This window comes from Zootoca vivipara, chromosome Z2 (assembly GCF_965207765.1).
Source record: "Zootoca vivipara chromosome Z2, rZooViv2.hap1.1, whole genome shotgun sequence".
Taxonomy (NCBI): Eukaryota; Metazoa; Chordata; class Lepidosauria; order Squamata; family Lacertidae; genus Zootoca; species Zootoca vivipara.
In genome coordinates, this window is record NC_142585.1 from 7,554,953 (window position 1) to 7,576,076 (window position 21,124).

Below are 21,124 nucleotides of genomic sequence, written 5' to 3' on the forward strand. Positions count from 1 at the left end.
CTATCTGAGTTCATAGAAGTGTACTGAAAGAAGGAGAATCTAGAAAACTCAGGTGCTATTACCTCAGGCTCTACAATTCCTGAAACATCACATCAGCGTAGATAAAATATAGTATGTTTTAACTTGTTTCAGTTCAACAGCATTAGCAAGAAGTCTGGAATTCTTAATGCCACAATTGCAATATTTTTTTCCTGCAAAATACCAAAGATTTAGAAATATTCTCAATTTCCAGAACACTTCCAGAAGTTTTCACTTTGCCTCCAAAGATCTGTAGAATTTTACAAAGGTGCCCTGCCTGTATGTGGTTTCGACTATCTCAACTTCTGCATTTGATTACATGTCCAGGGCAGCAGCCCGGTGCCTCAGTTTAATTGATTCACTAGTGGCTGCCCACCCCCACCCCCGCCCTATCAGAGATTTTACATGGACCCACGTAAATGTCCATGCATTGAATCCTCAAAATTATTATTAGTCTGTGAGAGGGACCCATGCTGAGAGGAACAAAAGGTAAATTGTGGGTCAATGGGGTGCAAATCTTACCCTGTTGATTAGGAGACCTATGTACTCTTCACAGAGTTATATTTCCCATGGTTCCCCAAGAAGAGAATAGTGAGGAAAATAGGAGACCCCTATTATCCCAACACCCCAAAGAAACTCCCACTTCTAGAAATCTTTGGGGGGAAATCCATGGCTGTTCAAAGTGGTATGATCCTGCTTTAAATATATAGTGCAGATGGAAACTCAGAATGTTCCCTCCCCCCCAAAAAAAAACAATAATCAGAGAAAGACTTATTTAAGATATAGTAAAAACTTATTTTATTGTAATATTACCAATTATTATAATGATCTATAATATATCAGTCATGCCAAACAGCAGTAGTTAAAATGATATTTCCATGTATGATTAAAATGAGTATTTCTAGTGAAAACTAATGTTTATATAACTATTCATCATGATTCATTTTCATTTTGGTTTGACATTTCTTGTCCTGACCTCATTTGTGCAAGAGTGCAGGAATTCCTGCTAAGCAAACCCAGAATTAAATCAATAATAGGACATGGAGGGTGTCCAGTGTTATCAAATTTCATCAAGGCATGGGCTTCTCAAGTGGTTGATATTTCATGATCAATCTCCATTTTTGTCAACATAACCCAAATAATTTAATGACAAAAACACCTGCCATGCTGCAGCTTCAAATATCTACTCATTTTAAAGCAATAGGTCAGAAGAATCGCTTCCTGAGTAATGATTTCCCATCACAGGTTGATGAAATGTGATGTATATTTCATTGTAGCAACATATTTCAAAACTGAAACAACCTGCTCTTTCTTAAACCATATTTTCTTTAATTGTTGGCCCATTCTTTCTTTCCCTTCGATTCACTGACAACATGTTTAAATTAGTTAAATTATTGTGAAGATTAGATAACTTCATAAAGACAATCCATTCATTGCTGAATTTAGGTTACTGCTCGACTGCATCCTTTAGGAATGGAGGGGGGGGGTGAAGGGAAATTTGCCTAATTCACATGTTCTGAAACAATATGCAAACAAAAATACAGCCACCCTTAAAAATCTGCATTTCGCCAAATTTTGAAATCCAGTTCTCCAGCCAAGTAATGTGTACAAAGTTGTATATACTAAGGAGATGTGTTCTTAAAATGCATATATTGGCAAAAATGGCATACAAAAATGCATTATATTCATGAAAATATAAATATTAATGGAAATCTGTTTTGCCAATATGCTCATGGGGGAATCTCTGTAAAATGCTGATGAGTTTTCATTAGGATTTTTATTTTTAATCACAAGCCAATGTGGAAATATGGAAAACTGAAATGAAGACTGGAAACGTAAGAAAACTGGAAGTAAAAGAGACTTTCATTGCTAGATGGAGGAGAACACATCTAGTACACGTTTTAAAGGAAACTCTCCTAATTCCCACCACTCACAATAATACATGGGCAGGAACACAATTATCCTTCAGGTTGCTTCTCCCATCATTGAGTGAGGGGTAAATTAGCCATATCCTGCCTCCCCTGGAAAAGAAAACTCTATTGTCTTACCTTGGGGAGGAGCTGAGACAGGCATCTGAGGAACGATTGGCCAATCAGCAACCATGGGGATCATGGTTTATCAGCCTGTTTTGTCTCAATCTCTTCCTCTCTTTGTCACTGAAGTGACCTAGTCCCTTGTTTGGAGACTGAGTAGCCTGCTTCTCACAGTTGGGAGATCTTTTGGAGGGTATCCCACCCCTCTCTGATTCGGGTTAACTGGCTTTTAGTGCTTCAAACTAGGCACTATTGGGTTAAGAGAACACTTTCATAAACTTTCACTGCCTTGGCTTTGGGGTGCACTTCAAGTTTGGTATGTGCACCAAGGTGAACGCTAGCCAGCAGGGCCTCAGTGCACTTGTCAGGTTCACGGAGGAGGAATTTCCTCCTAGTCCCTTTGCTGTGGGAAACAGGTGGTACCTGTAAACACACCCAGAATATAGGAGATGATAGATAAAGTGAGAAATTCTTGCCCAGACTATATTTTGATTCAATTTAATCTGGTTAATTTGGTGTGGTTTGCAGGTCTTCTAAGGCATATTTGAATAAATCAGGGGAGTCTTAGCCATAGAGGCTAGTAGCGCGGGGAACCACGGCACCAAGTTCTGGAGGGCCGCCCTGCTGCGCTGCGCCCGGAGCGTCAGTCCTGCTGGAGAAGCCGCCCTCCAGCTGCTGCCCACCCGGAGGGTTGCCTCTCACCTTTCCCATTGGCCCCTCAGCGAAGGGGCCCTCAGGGCACGGCAGCGGGAGTTGCCGAAGCGCCAAGGTGCACCACGACGCACGTGCTTCTCCAGACCCTCACAGTGCACGAGGGAGGGAGATGGCCATCCGCCAAGGGCAAGCCCCGGAGCTGCCGCCTCTTCCTCACTGCCAAGAGCCTGCGTCTATCCTGAGTGCAGCAGCGCCGAGGAAGGGAAGCACGGTGCGGGCTCCTCCTGGGCACCGCCCGTGGCTGCTCCTCCATGCACTCCCCGACGGTTTCAAGGTCCACGAGCAGAAGCAGAAGCTGTCGCGCCCCAGAAGCCCAGCTGTCGCGCCCGCGATGGGGAAGCCGCACGCTTAAGAACCGCCCAGCCTCACGGCGGTCGCGGCTCTTTCCCGAAGGCCTCGCCTCCCAGCTTCTTCATCCCCACCAGCCCTTCCACTTTTAAAAAAGAGGACTCTCTCTCTCTCTGCTGCCCGCCCAGAGAGAAACATGGGGTGGGGGCGCGGGCGCAGCAGGGGTGGGACCCTTCCTACTCTATAATCCTTGTGGGACCCTTCCTACTCTATAATTCTTCCTACTCTATAATTCTAAGATTCTTTGAAGTATACCAATTGTAATTAATGGGTCTAAGTTGAAAATATCTGTTAATTTCAATGGTTCTACTCTGATGTTGGGTTCAACCCTAAAAATTGTAAGTCCTCAGTTCAAAAAATGTACAAAAATGCATAAAAATATTTATTAGAGGTAAAATATATTTTGAAATGAGTATACAGTGATAGCATGCATATTTAAATACATATTTAGTTTTGAAGTGTGTATTCAAATATATAGGAAACTTCCCAGAACTCTCTTTACTGTTTAGGTTTTGGTGTCAGGTGTTTGAATATCCTCCAGTAGACAACTATTTAGAGAAAACATTCCCTGAAACTAAAAATGGAAAAAAAATTGTTCCAATGCACCTCTTTCCAGTCTAGCTGCTGGGGACCTTCAGGTTCCATGATTCCTGGCATTGGACCATGGCCATGTAGATGTATTCCAAAGCATCCACAGAGTACTCAGTTAGAGAAGGCTCTTCTAAGGGGAACATTTTGACTTAGGTAAGGCAAATGAAGGGAGAAGATATTTTCTTCCAAATATATTGATTTTTTTTATTTGGAATGAGTTTAGATAAGGTCTTTTTGAAATAAAAGTGTACATGGGCTATCTATTTTTCTATTTTGGTTCAGTTTTCTGGGCACAACAAATACATCTTCAGTATTCACTGGAGATTATCCCATCATTCTTAAGTAGTCAATGTATTTTAGAAACCGTGTAAAAGTCTCACTACTCTATCTTTCCATCTTCCCAACTCCTAACTGGACCATACTTTAAAGGCCCCACATGCATGCTTGACCTAGTTCCAAATTAGAACCTTCATTAGTCTTTTGAAATTTTCACCCCTTAAGCTCCTAGCTAATTAATTTATCTGTAGGCACCAAGCTATGTGGTCTCTCCTAACTTCAAAGGCTCTGAGATGCAAACAGAGACCCTTTAAAGAAGGTTATGGCTGAGCAATTATACATATTATCACATCAAGACTTTCTTCTACCAATTATATCTTACATCCTATAATATATAAATGGGATTGCTCTAAAATTATTTTATAAGCGTGTTCTGCCATTCTTTGTTTCGGGCAATGCAAACCTGTGCTAGTTTATTGAAATACCACAGTGTTTGAGGTAAGTTAGCAGGAGGCTGCACCATAAAACTGAACAACACAGAGAATCAGAAATGTGGGAAACACAGGAAACTATCTCATCCTAAGTCAGACCATTGATTCATCTTGCCTGGTATTGCCCAGACTGACTGGCATTGGCTACAGGATTTTGGACAAGATTCTTCCCCCAGGCTTAACTGAAGATGCCAGGATTGAATTTAGGACATTCTGCATGCAAACAGATGATCTACCACTAAGCTATAACCCTTCCACATTAAAATTGGTGTGTGTGAAATTGATAAAGGATATATAAAACTCAACAACTTTGGGGTAAAATCATAAAAAGGTCAACAACTTTGGTTAGCCCTCACACATGTTCACTTCATCAAATCTGGGCCTCTTTGAAAAAGGTTTGGGCACCCCTGTATAAGCTGTGTCACGCCACTTTAAAGAGTCATGGCTTTTCTCAAAGAGTGCAAGGTCCCTGCAATGAGCTTCAAATTCAAATAGTGGTTTAAGAATTTATCCTTCTTCCCAGAGACATCTGGGAGTTGTAGCTCTGTGAGGGGAAAATGAGTCTCTTAAACCCCTCATTGCCTAACTATAACTGTCAAGTTTCATTGGGAGAAGCCACAACCCTTTAAAGTAGTATCATACCACTGTATAGTGCAGATGGAACTGGGGAAAGAGGTTTTGGAAATTCAGATACTGCTGTGTAAAAGTTAAACTGCCTCGCTGAGAATTGTGAGCTTGCCTGCAACATAAACTCCATTGTCCCTGGTTTCGGGGATGTATTGTATTTCAGTCAAATTTTCAGGCTGAAATTCATCCACACTAGTTAATTTAACCACCCCGATGGGTCTAGGCAGCCCCTCCCCATCATGCAGTCACTCATCTGCTATTTTTCTTTTTCATTTTAAAAAGTGAGCTCAATTTCTTTTTAAAAATGAGAATAAAGGATAAATGTCTGGGGGTGGGGAGGAAAACAAGTTCTCTTTACATTTCAGGCTGGTTTATTTTTATGTCTGAAATGCTTCAATGCTCATATCTCTTTGGGATTAGTGATCTTCTATCGAAAACTGAAGGAATGTTTATCTTTCCCAGCTCAGCAGTTTAAGAAGATTGAGATAGAAAGAGCAGTTTGGGTGTTTTTGTGTTGATTATGGTCTTGAATAATGTAGACCCATCTTTCATCTCACTCAAGCCACCTTGTTTGAGGCAGTGGGGGGCCTTATAGGTTTCAGAACTCTGCACACACTGATATTATCATTGGGGTTCTCTGTATGCATCTGGAGGGGAAGTTCTACATGAAAATGGGTCCTGGGTTAAGATGCCTTTCAAAATGATTACACAAATGCTGCTACCTGCACGGGAGCGATATTTCCACCTAAAGAATTTGCATCGGGGGCAGGAGAAATTGAGCCACATGTGAAAAATGCAGCTCTGGAGACACAAAATTTATCCTCCATTTTGTCTGATGACACTGTCTCATTCAGACATGGAGAATATTGCACTAGTTTTCCTAATAATAATGCTAGTTCTTCTGTCCCTTTTTCTAATGTGCCTTTCACACCACAGTAACCTGTTGGGTGTTGGAACCATGGGTTTTGATTGATATACCAACATACCATGCTAGATTTCATTCATCATGGTGAGTATTGTTTGACACAACAATGACCATCATTGAACAGCATCACTACTCCCCCATATTTTATGCATATCTATGTTTCTCTTCCCCATTTTCCATCCATTTCCCTTCCACACCCCCAGGGGGAGGAATACACTAAACTTGGAGGTGATGTGCTTCTTTCTCTATCACTCCCTATCCTCCAAATGGTCCAATATAAAGAGGAACCATTTTTGTTGTTGTTGTTCCACCTCTCTCCCTTAAACTCACTGGATTCCTCTGCTAAGGTGGTTTTATTTCATTGTCTTTATGAATTTGCTGTAGATTCTTTGAGGGAGAGCATGACAAAAGTGGTGGGCTAGGAACCCTATAAAATGGCTAGATGGGGGGAGGGGACAGAAAAATTCTGGAAGAAACCCTGATGCATCTTATCCCATCCCATACACATATCCAATCCTTCATGGGATTTGAGGGGTGTGACCAGTGCTTCCAAAAACAATGATCATGTGTTTGCATTTGATGCTTGATGATAGGACAATACACTTTAGTCCCCAGAACCATATATCAATCAACTTTAGTCCCCAGAACCATATATCAATCAGCTAGGTGCACCACACAAACACATGCAAATGAATATTCATGGGGGAAGGCCTCTTTCCCAATATCCATCATTTCCACACTGTGATAGAAAATGTTCTGGAGCCTGCTTTATGTAATGAGAGTGCCTGTCTTATCAACTAGGAAACAACTGGCGTGGAAATGAAAGAGAATTGTACAGAAATGCAAAGTCAGAGAGCACACTGATGTCATTACACCCTGCTGCGATAATTTTAGAGAAAATTGACCCCAAATGCTCTGTAAGTCAAGCTCTCAGGCTTTCTAAATGTTGAGATTTAACTGTTTTAATTGGCTGCTTAATTGCTGGCCCTATTGTTCCCATGATATTTGATTTTGTTCCAGTCTCTCATTGATTTTGCTCTTGTTTTACAGTGTTGTGAACTTCACCCAAGGTGAAGGGTGTATATGAGTGTATGAAGCAAACAAAAAGACAAGCCAGGTGCAGACACAACCAAATATGATCAGTTAACCACAGGTAAAACTCAAGGAGGGAAAGATAATGTTCTCTCTCCACAGTGAATTTCTCCTTCCCATCTCAACATTGACATTAACTAGATCTCTGTCATAGGGGTTTATTTGGAATTGTTTTAAATTCATTAGCTGCTGTTTGCTGTGTTGTTTTAACTGGATTTTAGTTGTTTTTGTACATTGCCTTGATACATTTTTGGAAGGCAATTAAGTAGTAGTAGTAGTAATCATCATTATCATCATCATTATCATCAACCTACTGTTCTTAGCTTTGATTCCTCAGTACAGCCATACCTTTGTTTAAGTATGCCTCGGTTTGAGTATTTACAGTTTAAGTGCTCCACGAACCTGTCTGGAACAGATTAATCCACTTTCCATTACTTACAATGGGAAAGTTTGCTTCAGGTTAAGTACGCTTCAGGTTAAGTACGGAGTTCCGTAACCAATTACACTCATACCTCGGGTTAAGTACGCTTCAGGTTGAGTACTCCGTGGACCCGTCTGGAACGGATCAATCCACTTTCCATTACTTTCAATGGGAAAGTTCGCTTCAGGTTAAGTACGCTTCAGGTTAAGTACAGACTTCCGGAACCAATTGTGTTTGTGAACCCAGGTACCACTGTATAGGGAATAGAGTAAATATTTAGTTCAGGTTGCTTTTTAAGGCAAAACCACTTAATTAGCAGTTCTTGAAGCAATATGTAAACCAAAACATAGCTATCCTTCAAAAGTTTCACTTTTCCAAAATTCAAAATGCAGTTCCCTAACCAAATAAGGTTTATATTGCAAAAAGGGTGCAGAAAATTGCAATTATTAATGAAGGCAACATGCATAAAGCATTATATTAGGAATAATTACTTGAAAAAATTGCATGCTAGGCAAAATGGCATATAACATGCGTATATTAGGGAACCCCACACTAAAATGGTAATGAATTCCTCATGGGAAAATGCAGAGAAGAAGAATGGAAAATGAGAAAATGAAACTGACCTATTTTCCAATCCCTAAGTGTTATAAGTTATAAACTATGTGATCTTGAAGAACAGCTGAATGTCTCAATGACTCTGCTTAAATTTTCAAGAAAAGGAAAGAAGGCAGCTGCTGCTAATGATCTCAAATAAACAGAACACTGTAATTCTGCCTTTTGCAACACTGCCATAAAGCAACTGGATTAAACACAACTTTATTTGGAAGCCACACATTACCAAAAAGCCAGGAGGCATAGAAGAGGGAAACCACACATTCCAGGGCATCCAGTTTTTTTCAGAAAGAACAACATCAGGATGAGACCAGAGCCACCCCACAATCTATATGTCATGTAATGAAGAATCTTGTAAACACAATGGAAAGAGAAGTAGGAACTCAGATGGAAAATACCTTAGTTTCCAGAATAAAAGTATAAGAATTCCAGAAGGACACAGAGCCATTCTTTGAGCAAGACCTTTTCACCCCAGGAGCAGTGTGGAACTTTCATCACAGCCTGGCTCCATCTGTCTGCCATTCTGTGCTACTAAATGAGACATCTAGCCAGGCAGATCACTTGTTCTTGGTCCAACATGCATGGATGTGTGTGAGACAGGTAGAAATAGGTCTTTCAATGTTTTGAATCACATAATTAAAAATGCAGTATCTTGCTGTGTCCCTCATATAAAAGTCTCACTAAGTTCTTTAAGATTGGACTTTATACATAAAATTCCCTACATAGAGGACTCTCTTTCCCTGAGTATAGGTTTTGTTGTTGTGGGGATGCAACCTTGGAGAGCCACTGGGTCACTTTTCAAGAATGCATCCAGGGAAACTATTGCAGTAATACCAGGATAATTGACCTGTACTGTCTTGGGTGAAAGAACTCTGGTTCCTTCTGGAGTGGCAGGAGTGGCAGGTGTAGGCCGTGCTAGACTGCAGAGGGCAGTGCTTGGCTGCAGCAGGGCATGGAGGTGGCTTCAGAGGTGGCGGCAAGAGGTAGTGGGGGGCAGAGATTGGACCCCCAAGAGCACCCACAGCAAAAATTTGCTTCTGACCCCCTGGAGATGGTGCCAGTGGCCACGGCCACCATTATCACTCCGAACAAGCACCGGCTCCGTCAGCTCCCCCTCCATGAGCTTGGTGGTGGCAGCACTGATGGGCGAAATAGGACATTCCAGAATCAAATTGGAATTCTGGGCGGTCCCTGGAAAACTGGGACCCTGGGAGGGTATGTTTCTGAGAATGAGATAGAATAATTGAATTCTAAGTGGGAAGGAGGAAACCTTTGAGAAACCAGAGGACATATTTTGGCACAACACTAAAATTTATATGAATAGATATTGCTGATAAAGCAGATTATTATGTGTCTATATATTTATGATATACTAGTGTATTTCAGCCCGTTCAATAACGGGCGCTAGAACATCCTGGGGGTGGGAGAAGCGCTTGCGCAGCGCTTCTCCGAACCCTGGGACCTGTCCTTGCTGTCGGCGATGGGACCCTTGGTCTGACCTAGTGCAGCAGTTCTTGTGTTCCTAGGCAGCAATGATTTCTAGAAGAGTTTCACCAGAAGTGTGAGGGCAGCTGTGCCATTAAAGATCAAGGGACCATTGATCGCCCCACCAGGTTTGGGGGCTCTTGCATTAGCTCAGCATTACATTAGCAATTTATTTCAAATTATAAATTCATTATAGTGAGAGAAGAACAGAGTGTGGGACACATTTAGAGGAGTAGTTCTTTGCATAATTTGCCTCCTGTAATGTGCAACTTTATTCTTGGATGCCAAAACTCATGATTGCAATGTGGTGGATTTTTTTTTTTAAAGCAAACTCTTTTATTTTCCAATATGTACTGTATGAATACAAAATACAAAAAAGAAGAAATACAAAAACTTTCCAACCGAAATACAGAGTCAACTTATAAAATAAACGGGCGCTAGAACATTCGGCCTTTTTCGGTGGCAGCGGCGTGTGGGGGACTTTTATTCCTTGTCTAATTGATTGTTCCTTCCCCCCTCCCTTTGATCCTTAATTTATCCCTAATTTTCTCCCCTCGTTCCCAAACCCAAAGCCAAAGTCCCCCCCCTTTTTTTTACCTTTACAGCCCGGGCTTGGCTGGGGTGTGTGTGGGGGTATTTCTTCCTTTACCCCCTCCGAAGCTTGTGTTTGGAGTGCGGATCCCTCCCCACCCTGTTTTCACGCACTTTTTGCGCCTGCCGTTTGGTTCCTAATTTCCCCCCCGTCAATAGCGCTGCTGCTGCCAGGGCCCAGTGGCCGAATTCTGTACGCCAAGTTATTCGGAGGGGTGGGGGTGGCTCCCGCTACTTTTGTTGGCCTCCACTGCTGTTTTTCAGTCGCCTGCTGCGTCCGGGAGCGAGCTTTGCCGTCCGGGGGGCTTGCGCCCACCCCGGCACTTTCTGAGGGTCCCGCGGTTGGCGCTGAGCATTTGGTGGCCTCCCCGCGCCTTTCCTGGCTGTTATGGCCCAGCGGGGGTCTCCCGGTTGCTTGCGCTGTTTGGGCCTCAATTTTGGGCCTGTTAGTGAGGAGAAGCCGGGGCCTCGATTTTTTGGTCGTCCCGGCTTCCTCCTCAGGCCCTTGGGCACGTTGAGAGAGGGCCTGCCCTGCTTAGGAGCCTTGCTGCCTGCTCCTGCCTTCCACCTGGTGGCCTCTGTTTTAACTGCTTATTGAGCCAGTGCAGGGCAGAGGGGTGTGGGGGCGGGGTGGGGAGTGTGTGTGTGTGTGTGTGCGCGCGCGTGCGTGCAGTCTCTGCGTCCAATCCCTGTGTCCCTGGGGCACATGCTCAGTAGCGCGGAAAACGGGACACAGGGAATCTGGATGCAGAGACACAGGGACTTTATTATATAGGATATAAAGGGGGTATCATACCAACATACCAATATCATTAAACAGTCACGTTTCCCTTCATAAAAATCTGGGATCAGTTGTTTGTAAATAAATGTGTAGAGAGTTGTTAGGAGACTCCTTATTCCCCTCACAGGCATACAATTTATAGAGCAACTGAAGCCCTATGACAGGAATAGGTGTCTCCTAGCAACTCTCTGCACAAACTACATTTCCCAGGATTCTTTGGGGAAAGGCATGACTGTTTAAAGTGTGTAATGCTTTAAGCATTTAAAGGGACACAGGTGGCGCTGTGGGTTAAACCACAGAGCCTAGGGCTTGCTGATCAGAAGGTTGGCAGTTCGAATCCGTGCAACGGGGTGAACTCGGTCCCAGCTGCTGCCAACCTAGCAGTTCAAAAGCACGTCAAAGTGCAAGTAGATAAATAGGTACCGCTCCAGCGGGAAGGTAAACGGTGTTTCGATGCGCTGCTCTGGTTTGCCAGAAGCGGCTTCGTCATGCTGGCCACATGACCTGGAAGCTGTATGCCGGCTCCCTCGGCCAATAATGCAAGATGAGCGCGCAACCCCAGAGTCGGTCACGACTGGACCTAATGGTCAGGGGTCCCTTTACCTTTACCTTTAATGCTGCTTTAAATGTAAAGTGCAGATGTGGCTTCTATATTGATCTATCAAACACATGCATACATATCAGGAATTTTCACACCACACTAAATGTAACCGGCTGATTATCACAATACTAATATATCCAGGGCCGTCTTAAGCATATCTGGCGTCCTGGCACTGTGGTGCGAAGATCCCTCCGGCTCCCCCCCCCCCGTTTCTCAGCGCAGCATGCAGCGCGGCTGCCGCAGGCGAAGCTGCCCAGCGCCACCCTAGCGCCCTGCGCCACCCAGCCTTGCTGTAGGGCCGGCCCTGAATATATCATATTCTGTAATCACCTTAACATGAGTCACACATAACACCCAAATCAGTAACATAATATAAAAGTCTTATAAAGTTTTTAAAAGTCCAAACCATATATATTGAATATTAGGCCCAAAATTAATGCGTAGACAATGGTATAGCCAAACGCAAAAGTCCATAGTACATGTACAGTGGTACCTCGGTTTATGAACACAATTGGTTCCGGAAGTCTGTTCATAAACTGAAACGTTCATAAACTGAATCAAACTTTCCCATTGAAAGTAATGGAAAGTGGATTAATCCGTTCCAGACGGGTCCGCAGAGTACTCAACCTGAAGCGTACTTAACCCAAAGCATGGGTGTAATTGGTTCCGGAAGTCTGTTCATAAACTGAAGCGTTCATAAACTGAAGCAAACTTTCCTATTGAAAGTAATGGAAAGTGAATTAATCCATTCCAAATGGGTCTGCGGCGTTCGTAAACCGAAAAATCATAAACCGAGGTGTTCATAAACTGAGGTTCCACTGTAAGGTTCACATGAAGGTTCATGGAGTCCAGTACCATCCAAACATAGGATATGACAATTCCATGAGGTAACAAATCGTAGTAGACTGTTGATATTACATGGATATGATATTACATACCAGGAATGGCAACTATGCTATTTACCTTCCTGTTGCATTGCCTGGTGACAATGCAATGTTCTATGTAAAGAACTTTTATGCAGCAGCAGAGATAAAGATTATTCTAGCAGACATTCAAATTCACTTGAGGATTCTGCACTCAAGACCTCTGGGTTAATAATCTATAAAGGGAGCCCTGATGTCATATGCTTTTAGTATAAGTCACCACTGATGTACATTTTCCTGTTAAAATAAACACGTTTGTGCTCTGCTTGAAAGTTTCCAGCGATTACTGATATGCTGATCTGATTTAAATTCACAGAGCTTCTGAAGAACTTGGCAGGGTGAAAAGCCCTAAGATCTACTAAAGCAGCATATATGATGTCTTTGGGGACATCTAAAAAGAACAGTCTTCTTCACTATGGGTATGCTCTATCAGAAAGAAAAAGGTGAGTACAAGATCACCCAGTCATCTGAAATTAGCTTCTTCCAAAGTCTTCAAAATGTACTAGGAAAACCAATGGACCAATTTGAAAAAATGGACAATAGATCATTCTGAGCCCTGCAGATGTAGCATAGATGCAAAATGTGGGGTGGGCCAAGTGGCTTCACTTTATGGATTAGTGGTGTGCTAAACATTTCTTTCTTTCTTCACAATATCCCACCAAGTAATGAGAAATGCATTGCATTTAAATATATCAAAAGGGTCAGCAAATTTAAGTGAAAATCTCATCGTTATGTTGTTCTAATATTTTGTTTTGTTTACCTTACTTTCAATGGACTGTGTATGTTTTGTAGGTGTCCTTTAATTCTACAAAGCTTTCTGATAATCCTCACACTTGATCTAGATAGGGATCTGTGGAAATGGAGAGTATTTTTCCATTCAAACTGGCTGAGTTGCATTCAACTGAACAGCCTATTCAAACCTTTAATTGAATGCACTGATATCAAGGGCAGAATGAGGCAAAACCCTGATCTCACTTCCATACATTCTGTGAATGTATGAAAATAGTTACCAGAAGGTGGTCCTTCTGTTGTTTAGTCATTTAGTCGTAGCCAACTGTTTGTGAACCCATGGACCAGAGCACGCCAGGCACTCCTGTCTTCCACTGCCTCCTGCAGTTTGGTCAGACTCAAGTTGGTAGCTTTGAGAACACTATCCAACCATCTTGTCCTCTGTCGTCCCCTTCTCCTTGTGCCCTCAATCTTTCCCAACATCAGGTTCCCCCCCCCCAGGGAGACTTCTCTTCTCATGAGGTGGCCAGAGTATTGGAGCCTCAGCTTCAGGATCTGTCCTTCCAGTGAGCACTCAGGGCTGATTTCCTTCAGAATGGATAGGTTTGATCTTCTTGCAGTCCATGGGACTCTCAAGAGTCTCAAGTCCAGCACCATAATTCAAAAGCATCAATTCTTCAGTGATCAGCCTTCTTTATGGTCCAGCTCTCACTTCCATACATCACTACTGGGAAAACCATAGCTTTAACTATACGGACCTTTGTAGGCAAGGTGATGTCTCTGCTTTTTAAGATGCTGTCTAGGTTTGTTATTGCTTTTCTCCCAAGAAGCAGGGATCTTTTAATTTTGTGACTGTTGCCACCATCTGCAGTGATCTTCCGGCAATCTTAATTCTGGCTTGGGATTCATCCAGTCCAGCCTTTCGCAGGATGAATTCTGCATATAAGTCAAATAAGCAGGGAGACAATATACAGCCTTGTCGTACTCCTTTCCCAATTTTGAACCAATCAGTTATTCCATATCCAGTTCTAACTGTAGCTTCTTGTCCCACATAGAGATGTCTCAGGAGACAGATAAGGTGATCAGGCACTCCCATTTCTTTAAGAGCTTGCCATAGTTTGTGGTTGACACAGTCAAATGCTTTTGCATAGTCAATGAAGCAGAAGTAGATGTTTTTCTGGAACTCTCTAGCTTTCTCCATAATCCAGCGCATGTTTGCAGTTCCTCTGCCCCTTCGAAATCCAGCTTGCACTTCTGCGAGTTCTCGGTTCACATACTGCTTAAGCCTGCCTTGTAAAAATTTAAGCATAACCTTACTAGCGTGTGAAATGAGCACAATTGTGCGGTAGTTGGAGCATTCTTTGGCACTGCCCTTCTTTGGGATTGGGATGTAGACTGATCTTCTCCAACCCTCTGGCCATTGCTGAGTTTTCCAAACTTGCTGGCATATTGCGTGTAGCACCTAAACAGCATCAACTTTCAAAAAATTTAATAGTTCAGCTGGAATATACTCTGACGTCACTCTCCAGGATGTCTGGCTGTAGGTCAGCAACCACACATTGGACAGCCACTTTGCTTTCTTGCATTTCCTTTTCATTGGGATGGTTTTCGTTGCTGCCTCCTGTATAATGTTATGAGCCTCCATCCGTAGTTCTTCAATCACTCTGTCCACCAAATCTAATTCCTTAAACCTTTTCCACACTTTCATCGTGTATTCATAAGCGATTTGATTTAGATTGTATCTTACTGGCTCAGTGGTTTTTCCTACTTTCTTCAGTTTAAACTGGAATTTTGCTATAAGAAGCTGATGATCTGAGCCACAGTCAGCTCCAGGGCTTTTTTTCTTCTGACTGTATAGAGCTTCTTCATCTTTGACTGCAGAGAATATAATCAATCTGATTTCGATGCTGCCCATCTGGTGACGTCCATGTGTAGAGTCGTCTCTTGTGTTGTTGGAAAAGAGTGTTTGTGATGACCAGTTTGTTCTCTTCACAGAACTCTATTAGCCTTTGCCCTGCTTTGTTTTGAACTCCAAGGCCAAACTTGCCAGTTGTCCCTTCTATGTCTTGATTCCCTACTTTAGCATTCCAATCCCCTATAATGAGAAGAACATCCTTCTTTGTGTCATTTCTAGAAGGTGTTGTAAGTCTTCATAGAACTGGTCAATTTCACTTTCTTCAGCACCGGTAGTTGGTGCATAAACTTGGATTACTGTGATGTTAAAAGGTCTGCCTTGGATTTGCATCGAGATCATTCTATCATTTTTGAGATTGCATCCCAGTACAGCTTTTGCCACTCTTTTGTTGACTATGAGGGCCACTCCATTTCTTTTACGGGATTCTTGCCCATAGTAGTAGATATGATGGTCATCCGAACTGAATTCGCCCATTCCCATCCATTTTAGTTCATTGATGCCCAGGATGTCAATATTTATTCTTGCCATCTTATTTTTGACCACATCCAGCTTACCAAGGTTCATAGTTCTTACATTCCAGGTTTCTATGTAATTCCCCCCCCCCAGCTTTGGACTTTCCTTTCGCTTCCAGGCATATTTGCAACTGACTGACCTTTCGGCCTTGGCCCAGCCACCTCCGCTCTTCCTCAGTAGCATGTTGGATGCCTTCCGACCCGAGGGGCTCATCTTCCAGCGTCATAACTTTTATATGCCTGTTGTCTTTGTCCATGGAGTTTTCTTGGCAGGGATACTGGAGTGGCTTCCTGGTGGATCACATTTAGTAAAAAATTTCTACTATGAACTGTCCATCTTGGGTGGCCCTGCACAGCATAGCTCATAGCTTCTCTGAGTTATTCAAGCCCCTTTGCCATGACAAGGCAGTGACCCATGAAGGAGGTGGTTCTTCTACACTCATGCAAAGTCATGGGACCCCAGTTGCTCTCATTATTGTACAAATTTATTTAAAATTCATGGCAGGCATTGACAGCCAACATCAGAAGTAACCTAGAGCTAAAGTTACTGTATGGATATTCTCTCTCTCTCTCTCTCTCTCTCTCTCTCTCTCTCTCTCTCTCTCTCATTTAATAACCAGACTCAATAGCCTTTGCAAGACAGTTACTTGAGATTTATCATGGGGTTTTTTTTGTTGCTGCCGCTGTCGTGTGAGTTTTTATGATGTTGTTGTTTGCCTCTTTTGTTCAAACACCTGCCTGTGAACCAACAGGGCCTGGTTGACTTCTGACTGAAAATGGGTATCAATTTAAAACCTTTTCATATTTTCTCAGCTTACATTATTCCATAATTGCAGCAAAAAACAGGCAGGTGTGACCATTAACAAGATTTTTCAATAGCATTACACTTTCTGAACAAGAGCATCAAAGGAAAAACAAAGGAGATAGATCCAACTTTCCACAGCATAAGATGTTCTGCCAAAAACCTTGGCATAAATGCAATCAATTTCCTTTGCATAGAACTGTGACTACAAATTAAGGCTCACTAGTATGTTCACCTGTAGGTGGTCCAGCTAAAGGAAACTGGAAGAATCACAGCGGAGATGGAACTGTTAAAAGGTCTACACCCAGTTCTTGGTGCCACAATTTACGAAGGACTATCAGCCTTGTACCCAGCATTACTTGGGAATTCGAAGAAGAGGAGGAGGAGGAGGAGGAGGAGGAGGAGGAAGAAGAAGAAGAAGAAGAAGAAGAAGAAGAAGAAGAAGAAGAAGAAGAAGAAGAAGAAGACGACAATCAGTGAATTTTTGTGAGATCAGTGGTTAAAATCTGTGTAGCTTTAAAAAGTTTAGTCTGCCATCATGATCCAAATTTGTGTCCAGTTGAAACTGAACATAGATGAAAACCTGCTCCTTGATTTCAGAGTCCCTCATGCAAAATTTGGTTATAGTGTTGTAAGAAGTGCTGAAATAAATAATGGAAAGACAAACAACTTTCCAAATACATAGTAGAGGAAGATATAGAGGAATTGGAATAGGTTCAGAGGAGGGCAACAAAGACACTCAGTGGTATGGAAGAAACTTATGTCCTATGACATAAGTTGAAGGAGCAGTTTGTGTAGCCTGGATAAAAGCAGATTGAAGTGGGATATGACAACGCTCTTCAAATATTTTGCTGTCATGCAGAAGACAGACTTCTTGTCTGCTGCTCCAGAGGGCAAGACTAAATCTAACAGACTTAAGTTACCCCCCCCCAAAAAAAAAAGTTTGAAAAGTTGTTGATCTGATCTGGAGAAACGTGATGTAATTTACATTTTAAAAGAAATCTGCTAAATTCACATTTTCCCAAATTATATAAAAAACTGAAAGAGTTTCACATTTTACATTTCTCTGAAGTCTGCAATGCAGTTCTCTAGCCAAGAAATGTGTACAAAAATGCACATATGACAGTAAAGTGTAAGTTAAAATACATATATTAGTGAAAAGCCTATTAAAATGTATTATATTTGGGAACACCGGTTTGCAAGAATGTGCACATTAGGCAAAATTGCAAACAAAAAATGTGTATATCAAGAGAAATTCACACTAAAATACTAATGAATTTTTCTTTTGCAATAAAAAGCAAGTGGCATTGCCACCCTCCCATGGCTAAAGCAGCCATCTGTGAGAGGGCAGGGGAGTAATGGCAAAGCCAAGCTGGGCCAGTGAAGGGACCTTTTGAGCTCTTGGGGACCTCAGCCACTGCTGGTTCCCTGATATGATAAAGCAGGGAACGTCTTGACCTAGTTCTCAGTGAGGTGTGGCAACCACATTTCATTGTTGCATTTTATTATTTTATGTTCTGAGCCATCCAAGTAACAAAGTAAATGGTGGGGGAGGTGGCGGGGGAAAAAACCAAACCTTTCTCTGCACTGTGCAGGTGTGCATGAATATGACTGAGTATCCCCCACCCCTGCATACCCCCAAAATGGCATGCACACATGGGAGAAGTGTATAGTAGATCTCTTCTCCCCAACATCTAGTTTTCTGTGTGAAGAAAATGCTTCTGCACATATATTCAGTTCTATGGGACTTGAACTGCACTCTGAAGTGATTCTACCCCACAGTCCAAAGCAGTTCAGCCCAGGCACAGATTCACCAGCTCAGTAAGAACTAGTCTCTAACAGTCTCTCTCTAAGAGAGAACAGAGGAAATGAATGGATACTTTCAATGATCACAATCATCCTAACAGTTTACCAGTGAAACTTCTTCCATCTGTTTACTTATTGGATCTTCTCCAGAGTTCTCCCTTCACTAAAGCAAAGCAAATCAAATAAATGTGGGGAAATGGAAACAAGTGCTAAAAACATAGTATTAAACTCTCCACTAATCCTTGTCAATGGTTGAGTTGCAAAAGAATGAAGTACAGGATCACAGAAAGCTGCCTTAGACAAAGTCAAAACATTAGCTCAGTGTTGTCTGCACAGGGGATGGCCAACACCTGGTCTGTAGACCTGATTCAAACCACTAGCAAGGCTTTCTGATCCCCTGCCTCAACTGATATTATTTTTATATTTTATATTTTTATATTTTATATATTGACAGCAAAAAGTACCAAGAAAGTAGACATTATGCTGGAGTAGTCTGAGCCCTGTGCTCTGATGGAGATCATCAGAGATCAAACTGATCATTTGAGGAGTAGAGAGGGAATGATAATGCCCCTCTTCAGCTGTTATGCATAGATCAGCAGAAGGCTAAGCAGGGTCGTATGTTTCTGCTTGCCTCCTTTTTTTGTTGGTTGTGGATGCCAGAGTGTGTGGTCATTACATTTACTTTTGGGAAATCTCACTGTAGGCTCTGCTCACAAGTCTACCAGAAGGTTGGCCAAGTATGAATGCAGCAATTGGGCCAAAAGTAATGTTAGCCACCCAGTTTAAACTGACTGAAAACAGCTCTCCAGCTTCAGAAAATGTTCTTTCAGAGTCGTTTCTAGAGACACTGGGATTGAACCAGGGACTGCTGCTGCATGAAAAGCAGATGCTCTATCTCTGAGCTACAGTCCTTTCCCAAAGCTTGCAGCCTCTGACTTGGCAAGCATCAGCAAACAGAGTTTGACAGTGCAACTGCCAAAACTCCAGAGCATGCACTCTTTGCTAAAACTTTTGATTGTTGCTGTTGTTTCATGAATAATTTAGAGCAAGATGTCCCATGAGCTGGAGAATGGGACTGTCAAGTGGCAGGAAATTAAAAGGTCTTATTTTTCGTTAATGTTCAGTTTTCATTATGGTCTTGGTACACTGCATGCTTGCCAGAGCCTCTTTTGTTCTTGCAAAAGGAAAAAAGAAGAAAACAAAAAGATGGTACAGTATGATGCAAAAGGGATACAGCATGGGTCCCTTGGCCTCTACTTCTGTGCACTTGCCTAAAACATCTGCCTATGGTCTTGACACTTTCCCTAATGATGAACGGATATGTCAAGAGTATATTTTTCTGTCCAGTTTTTCATACCTGAGACAAGTGCTATGATACTTTTCAAGGGCACAGTTTACTGTTTTAATCTGGAAATAATAATAATTACAATACAAAAAAACTTTGTATTTGTTTAATAATAATAATAATAATAATAATAATAATAATATTGTTCCAGTACAAACTAACTTGATCCACATATCCCAAACTAATGGAACATAATTATCCTTCAGATCTCACACTTTCTGGAATTTCACAACACTGTTCTTGGCTCAAAAATTTACCAAAATAGTTGGATTTTGGGGCACTCCCACCACATGTGGAAATATGTGTCTGTTGAGGTGCACCCTCTCCAGCATTTTGGTGAGGTTCCTGGGCATGTTTAGTGCTAGTTTTCTTGGTGTTAGGTACCACCTGTAGATGAGGTATGAGAGAAATATGTCAAATAACCAAGCAAACATTAGAAATAACCCCAGAATTGGCCTTGGTAAACATCTTCCAAGACAATAATGCCCACCTACATTACAAAAAACTCATAACCCACTTACTCTCAGCAACTAGAAACACCATAAGCAGACACTGGAGAGACCGGTCAGGAGTAAGCATGGACCAATGGTACTAAATAGTATGGGAAACAGCCTTACTAGAAAAAATTAACCAATAAGTTGAAACTGACATGGGGACAAATAGAAGACGCCTTCACCCCGGTATGGCTCCCCTTTATCACATACACAGCCCAACAAGACAATGACAAAAATCCACCAACAGCATACAAATCAATATGGCTAACCTGATCCAAAACACTCACCCACCCCACTCACATACAATACAAAGACTACCACAGCCAACCACAAATGAACAACCATATCCCAGGCCAACCTCAACATCTCTCACCACCAAAGGAACACAAGCAAACAGCAGAGAACCTACACAAGTGACACTGACAAAAAAAACCCACATAGCAAAATAGATATGTATATCACTCCTCCCCCACCACCCCTCCCCCATCTACCTCTTTCCCCCTTTTCTTCCCAATGTCTCAACAAATGAAATTGATTTGCAAAAATGTTATGAGAGATATTGCACATATTTCTGTAAATCAATAAAATCTTTAATAAAAAACAAAAATTTTTTACCAAAATCTCATTCTTATAGATTTAGATTAAATACATTTTGAAATGCATACACTGAGACAAATGCATTTTGTGGTAACATATATTTTTAAAAATACACTTCAATATGAATTTCCATATAATTTTTTTTCTTTAAAAAAATTAGATATAGGTGAAACAGATATATGAATGAACAATATGGAATTGACCCACAGACTGGAAATTGACTGATACATCCATTAAAGCTACATGGGTTAAGAGTTAAATGGTTGCACGTAATGCAAGCTTTTCTTTCTTTTATCAACAGATGCTTCAAGTCCTTTAGCTCCTGTTATTTGCAGAGCAGCACAATGTAATATTCATTTCCCTGATTCAGAACATCTGCTACAAGTTCATTAGTT